This window comes from Apaloderma vittatum, unplaced genomic scaffold, assembly GCF_000703405.1.
Source record: "Apaloderma vittatum isolate BGI_N311 unplaced genomic scaffold, ASM70340v1 scaffold26788, whole genome shotgun sequence".
Classification (NCBI taxonomy): domain Eukaryota; kingdom Metazoa; phylum Chordata; class Aves; order Trogoniformes; family Trogonidae; genus Apaloderma; species Apaloderma vittatum.
In genome coordinates, this window is record NW_009731683.1 from 16,385 (window position 1) to 22,449 (window position 6,065).

Genomic DNA, 6,065 nt, shown 5'->3' on the forward strand with positions numbered 1-6,065 from the left:
GCATGGCAGGGAGGACCTGGCAGCTGTAGGGGACACCGTCTCCTGGACCCCTCACAGCTTTGGACCTCCTGTCCCCACCCCTTCTTGCAGCACGCAGCTCAGGGAGCACTGAGCACCATTCTCCCACGGTCCCAGTGCCAGGTCCAGACTGGGGCAGCTGGTGACGATGGGAGCAGGGCAACCCTGACCCAGGCTCTGTCCTTGATGGGTGCCAGAGAGGTTCTAGGTGGACATTTGGGATGCAGCCCCATCCGCATGGGTACAAGGTGTCTGTTCCCACTGGTGCTTTTGCTGCTGGAGGAATCTGCTGCCACCCCATCACAAGAGTGACCTGTAGAAAACCCAACATTGTCCTCGCCCGATTGAACTCTCCAGCCGAGATCTTGCTCACCCTGAGCAGACAGACATGGGTACGGTGCCTCCTCAGCTCCTTTTAAATCATTTCCTCGAGGTCACACGAGGAGTCCGAGGCCAGGACAGTGGAAACTGCCCTGCCACAGCCACCTGACCTGTCCTCTCCCACCACTGCCCCTGTCCCCTCTTGTCCCAGGGGCCTGCAGGCACTGCTTGCAGACCGACCAGTCAGAGGTGCTGGGAGAGGACAGTGCTGGCAGGGCACCTGGAGTCCCCCCGGTCCCTTTGGAGCACTGGGAAGTGTCTCTGTGGTGGGACACTGGTATCAGGCTGCTGGTGGCTTCTGGGCTATTTTGGTGCAGGACAGAGACTATCACCAACCAACACCAATGTCCTCGCTGCAGAAGGATGCACTCTCCTGGCTCACCTGAAAGACTCTCCATGTGCTTTGGGCCATTTTTTTATGTCCTTGCTTGCCAGATGGTATCTGACGAGCACCAAGCCTGGGATTTTGGGATCAGGACAATCCCCCATACATCCCAGAGGAGATGCTGATAGGGTTAGTCTCCTCCCTTCCAAGCATTTATAGGAACAGACTGGAAGTTCCATCTGGCTATCAACTTCGGCTGATGCCAGTTGACATCTTTCCCTCCTAAGGCCACCACCCGCATGAAGCGGTCACAAACCCACAGCTCATCCAAGGTGGAACACCAAAAGTGACGTGACCGTGAGAGCAACATGCTGCAAGGGTGTCGGCATCCTTCTGCCCAGGAGATGTTTACACACATCCCCTCCACACCACCCCTCCACACTGTGTTGTTGCCACCTGTCACCCCTGTCCTGGCTGTGGGAGCCACCAGGATGGCATGGGAGGGTGCGAGATGCCTTGGTGGTGGGAGTCATCCAACAGCTCATGTCTGCAGCCAAGGTGAGTCCATCACCAGAGTTGACTTGCTGCAGTCGTGGGCTGGATACTGCCAGGAGCACAAAGGGCTGAGGGGCTGCTGTGTGACCCCAAAAAGTCCCAGAGCTCCAAACTGTCACAGGGGAGGGATGTGAACAGATAGGAGACACACTCAAGTGATGCAAGGGGGACGTTGATGTTAAGAGACACTGAAGTCAATGCTACCAGACCTTTTCTGACATTTTCATACACCTTCAAATCCTTGATAACCTTCAAGATTTTGAAGTTAGGGTTTTTACTTTTGTGAAGCCCAAAAGAGATCTGAAGGGAAGGAGGAAAATAGCCAAAGTGAGGGAAGGAAGAAGGAATAAACTTTTCACGTACAGAGTTAGAGGTGACAAAGGAGCACGATCAGGGTTCCTCTGCCAGACAGCGTCCCTTCTGCAGCACTTCCCATCTTGTGTGGGTGCCCAGGGACCTCCTTGTCCCAGCCGGGAGCCGCAGCTGAGATTGGCCCTCGCAGAACCCGCGGAACACTTTGCATTTCTCAGCTCTGCATTTCTGAGCAGCTTTGAACACCAACATCTGAGCGTTCCCACCCAGTGGCCTCCAGGACACTGAGAGATCTGAATCAAAGATGCAGCCAGGAAAAAAAGGAGCAGAAACCAAAATCCTCTGAGATCAAAGCACTTTTGTCTGGAGATTTTCAATTAGATCAGGACATGCTCTGGCTGCTTTTCCTTGCTGTGTTCATAATGCAGATGAGCTTCATGTCAGCTTGGCCTCCTTTCCTCCTACCACGTTGGCTCCAGCTTCATTTCATTAGCGATGGCCTGCCTTCATTAGTGAATTAATTCCCTAGGAATTGCACTGCAATGAACCCTACCAGAGCAAAAGCCGCATCTTGGGGCCAGCTGGACAACTGCAAGTGTTTTCTGGGTGAAAAGGATATTCACAGAAATAGCAAAAGACAAATTTTGTTCAAACCAGACCTGGAGTCTTTGAAGCTTTTTCAGCCAAAACAAGAGGAGATGCTTCCTGAGTGTTAGATTTGGGTTGACTTGCGTGTTGGAGATCTAGGAAATGAGCTTTTGTCTCTCTCTTGGGGAACAGGGCCCTAGACAAATGTCAAATGCAATGGATACGCTGCTCTCCGTTAGCTTTCAGATGTGTCCTGATATGTTAGATGACCATGGGAGCTTTGCTCACCCAGCGCCAGACACCTAAAGAGCGGGTCCTGGGCTGAGCTGGGCTCCCTTGGCTGTAGCAGAGAGGGATGCAGAGGTCTGGACACACAAAGATGTGACAGAAGAGGTTGAATCTAGTCTGAGAATGACAAGCAAAGGGAAATGAGGGCAGGTAGTGTCCTCAGGATGAGGGTCTGCAGAGCATTTCGTGATCTCCTGGAGAAAAAGGGCCTCTCAAAGTGCCCCAGTGACTGCATCCTCAGCCCAAGAAACTTTGGCTGCAACATCTCCTGGAGCATCCCTCCATGAGGCAGCACCTCTCCCTGGAGCAACCTGCTCCATGTCTCCCTGTCAGCTCTGCACAGCCCTTGGGGACAATTTGCCTCCGCCTCTAACCATCACTTCTTCCATTTCCTCTGGGGGTGCAAAGAGCACTCTCTCAGTAATTGATATTTTGCCTCTTTGCATTATCTTCCAAACCCTCAAAGAGTTTTTTGTTCCACACCAAACCAAAGCTCCTGCCCATCCAGGACATCAACGAGGCTGGATGGTTGCTTTGCTCCAGGCTCCTTTCTCCTGGCCTTGGCAGAGCACTCAGGAGGACTTGGGGCGATGCCCATCTCTGGGAGGGAGGGATGGTACAAAAACCACCAGTGAGGGCAAACCAAATCTCCTGCCCATCCCATTTCACCAGGACATCAACGAGGCTGGATGGTTGCTTTGCTCCAGGCTCCTTTCTCCTGGCCTTGGCAGAGCACTCAGGAGGACTTGGGGCGATGCCCATCTCTGGGAGGGAGGGATGGTACAAAAACCACCAGTGAGGGAGGGCGGGAGGAAGAAATCAAGCAATTATGGTCAGGCTCAAAACCCCACAGACAAAAGAAACAAACCCAAATTGTGTGATGATGGTGGTGACTATTACGACAGATGATTTAGTCACAGCTGTTAATAAAAATAATAGCAGTAATAAAATTACAATGATGCTAGCAATTGTTCCAATGCTGATGGTAATAATAAGATTATTTATTAATTGTGAGCCATTATCAGCTTTTCCTAGTGCTTCTGCCTCCCGGACCAGTCCCAAACTCCAGCCCTATCATATTAATGCAAAATGAGGTGAATGAGAAATGCTTTTTCTTTATGATGTAACCAAGGAAGAAACACAGCAAATTCTATCCCTGACCCCTCTGCTAATTGTCCCTCCCTCCAAAAGCCCCAGGCCATGGGGTTGAGCACTAGGTGGGATTTTGTATTTCCCTCCTTTGAGTAGGGTTTGCAGCCTGCAGAGCAGCTGAGCCCCATGAGAGCAGCACGGTCAGACCCTGTGGGCTGCACAGAGGAGGAACTCAGAGTCATTTTACAGTTTTTGTCATTTTCCATGTAGGGCTGACATGGGACAGAGGGGAACCTGTGAGCCCCCAGGGAGCAAGAGTGCTGCAGTGGTCTCTGTCCTTGGCTTGTTGCTTGAAGGAACAAAAGCCCCAGCTCCAAGTATTACTGTTTTCTGTGGATTTTTTCAGGTTCAGCCGTGGTTCCTGTGACTGTGGTGCGCACGTGCAGAGGGATGCACGGACAGGCTTTGCTCTCCCACTTAAAACCCATGGTGCAAAGTGGAGCGAGGAGCAGGGAGAGCCAGGTCCTGATCCTCCAACTCTCGTGTGTGTCAGGCCGGGCACATTGCAGAGAGGTGACCGAGATGGATGTGAAGCAAGGAGGGACGGATGTGGACCGTGGCAGAGAGATGGATGTGCAGCAAAGAGGAGGGATGGATGGGCAAGAGAGGTGGGGCCGTCGGTGTGAGGCAAAGAGGGATGGGTGTGCAGGGCCAGGGAGAGATGGATGTGCACTGAGGAGGGATGGATGTGTATTGAGGAGGGATGGATGGGATGCGAGACGCGATGGATGGGTAGCGAGGAGGGATGGATGAGCAAGGAGGAGGGATGGATGTGCAGCAAGGAGGGCGGATGTGCAGTGACAAGGTGGGAGGGATGTGCGCCGAAGCGGGGAGGCGGACAAGCAGCCGGGGTAGTTGCTCTGCTGTGTGTGTGTGTTACACAGTCTGGACCACAGGAGCTCGCGTTAATCCAAGGACCTGAGGTCTGCACGACCTCTGCAGCTGTCCTGATAGCCATCTGCAACAACACGCACTGTTCTGGAGCTGCAGGGGATCGGCACCACCCGGGCTGGGCCCCCTCCAGCCATTCCTCATCCCCTCTACTTGGGCTGCAAGAGCGAACTCAGCATCCTCTAAGCCAGCCCTGGTTCATGGCTAAGGTTGGAGTCTGTGCTCACTCTGTGCCCCCCCAAACCAGGCATAAAGGCAGGGGAGAAGGGATGGGTGCTCTGGGAGCAGCTCCCTGCTTGGGTGCTTGCTGCAAGCCCTGGGAGGGGGGTTGGGGACCGCGGTGGCAGCACCATGGCTCAGCAGCTTTGTCTCTCTGGTGACAGTCGTGGCACAGCTCTGCGGGGCCAGGAGCACCCGGCATGGCAGCTCCTTCAGCAAAATCAGCAGAAGACCCTAGAAAGCCCCAGGAGTGAGGAGATGGGAGACAGCTTGGAGGGACTGCAAAGAGGGAAGGAGCTAGGGCAGGGGTTGGTGTTGTTATTTCTGGTGTTGCCCCCTAGCTGCTCGAGCCTGGGGAGGTGGGATTGGGGTGTCACAGCTGGAAGGGCACATCAGCCCTCCCCAAGGACCTGTGATCAGTGATGTGGGGTGCACAGGCCAGCATGCAGCCCCACGGGAGCCTCTGGTGTCCCTTTGCCACCTGCTGCTCCTACGAGCCCTCCCTCACTTTTCCCTTCGTTTAGGCCATGGAGCTGAGTGCTCTCCCACCACCCCTCATGCTCCCCATGCCCCGGCTCTCCTTGCCCAGAGCTTTTCTCAGGGTCTTGTGCCCTCTCTCCTCCCCACAAGGAATAAATCACCCTCCAGCTCCAGCCTCGGCTCTCAGAGGAAACAGCAGCCCCTGTGCCACCTCCTTCCCATGGGACCTTCAGGATGCTGGGAATCTTTTCCCAGACCAGAGGGGGTTCATTTGGGAAAGCTCTTGGGTATTGGTGGCTCTGGACCCTTTGGACTCCTGGGGGTGAATGCCCTCTCACCCTCCCCGAGTCCCTTCGTGCTCCCACACTGACACTTTGCCCATGAGACGGGTCTCGAGAAGGGACCTTGAAGAGCGGATTTCTGTCCTTGGCTCTATTAAAAAAGCCCCAAAATGCCCCGTTTTTTCATTTTTCCACCGTAGATCAGGCTGCAGATATGCTCTGAACATCAGGATGGATGCCAACCACCTCCACGTGGTCCCCATGGCCGGGTTAACACCGGCACCACTGAAAAACTGTTTGTCAGAAAAACGTTCTTTGTTCAATCCCCTCTGGTGAAAAGCAACAACTCTTAGCCTGCAAATCTTCTCAGCCTCCGAGGAGAAGGTTTCCTTTGAGGGCCAGGGGGAGAAAATCAATCTAGTAGGCTCTACTTCCCACTTAGAGAGCTCTGGAGAGACGAGCCCAGCTCCTGCATGCTCCCCGGTGGCATCAGGGAGGATGAGAGCCCAGCCAGAGCCCAGCTGTCCTCCTCCTCCTCCACCCCTTGGCACCCACCCATTAGGAAAGAGGGTTTT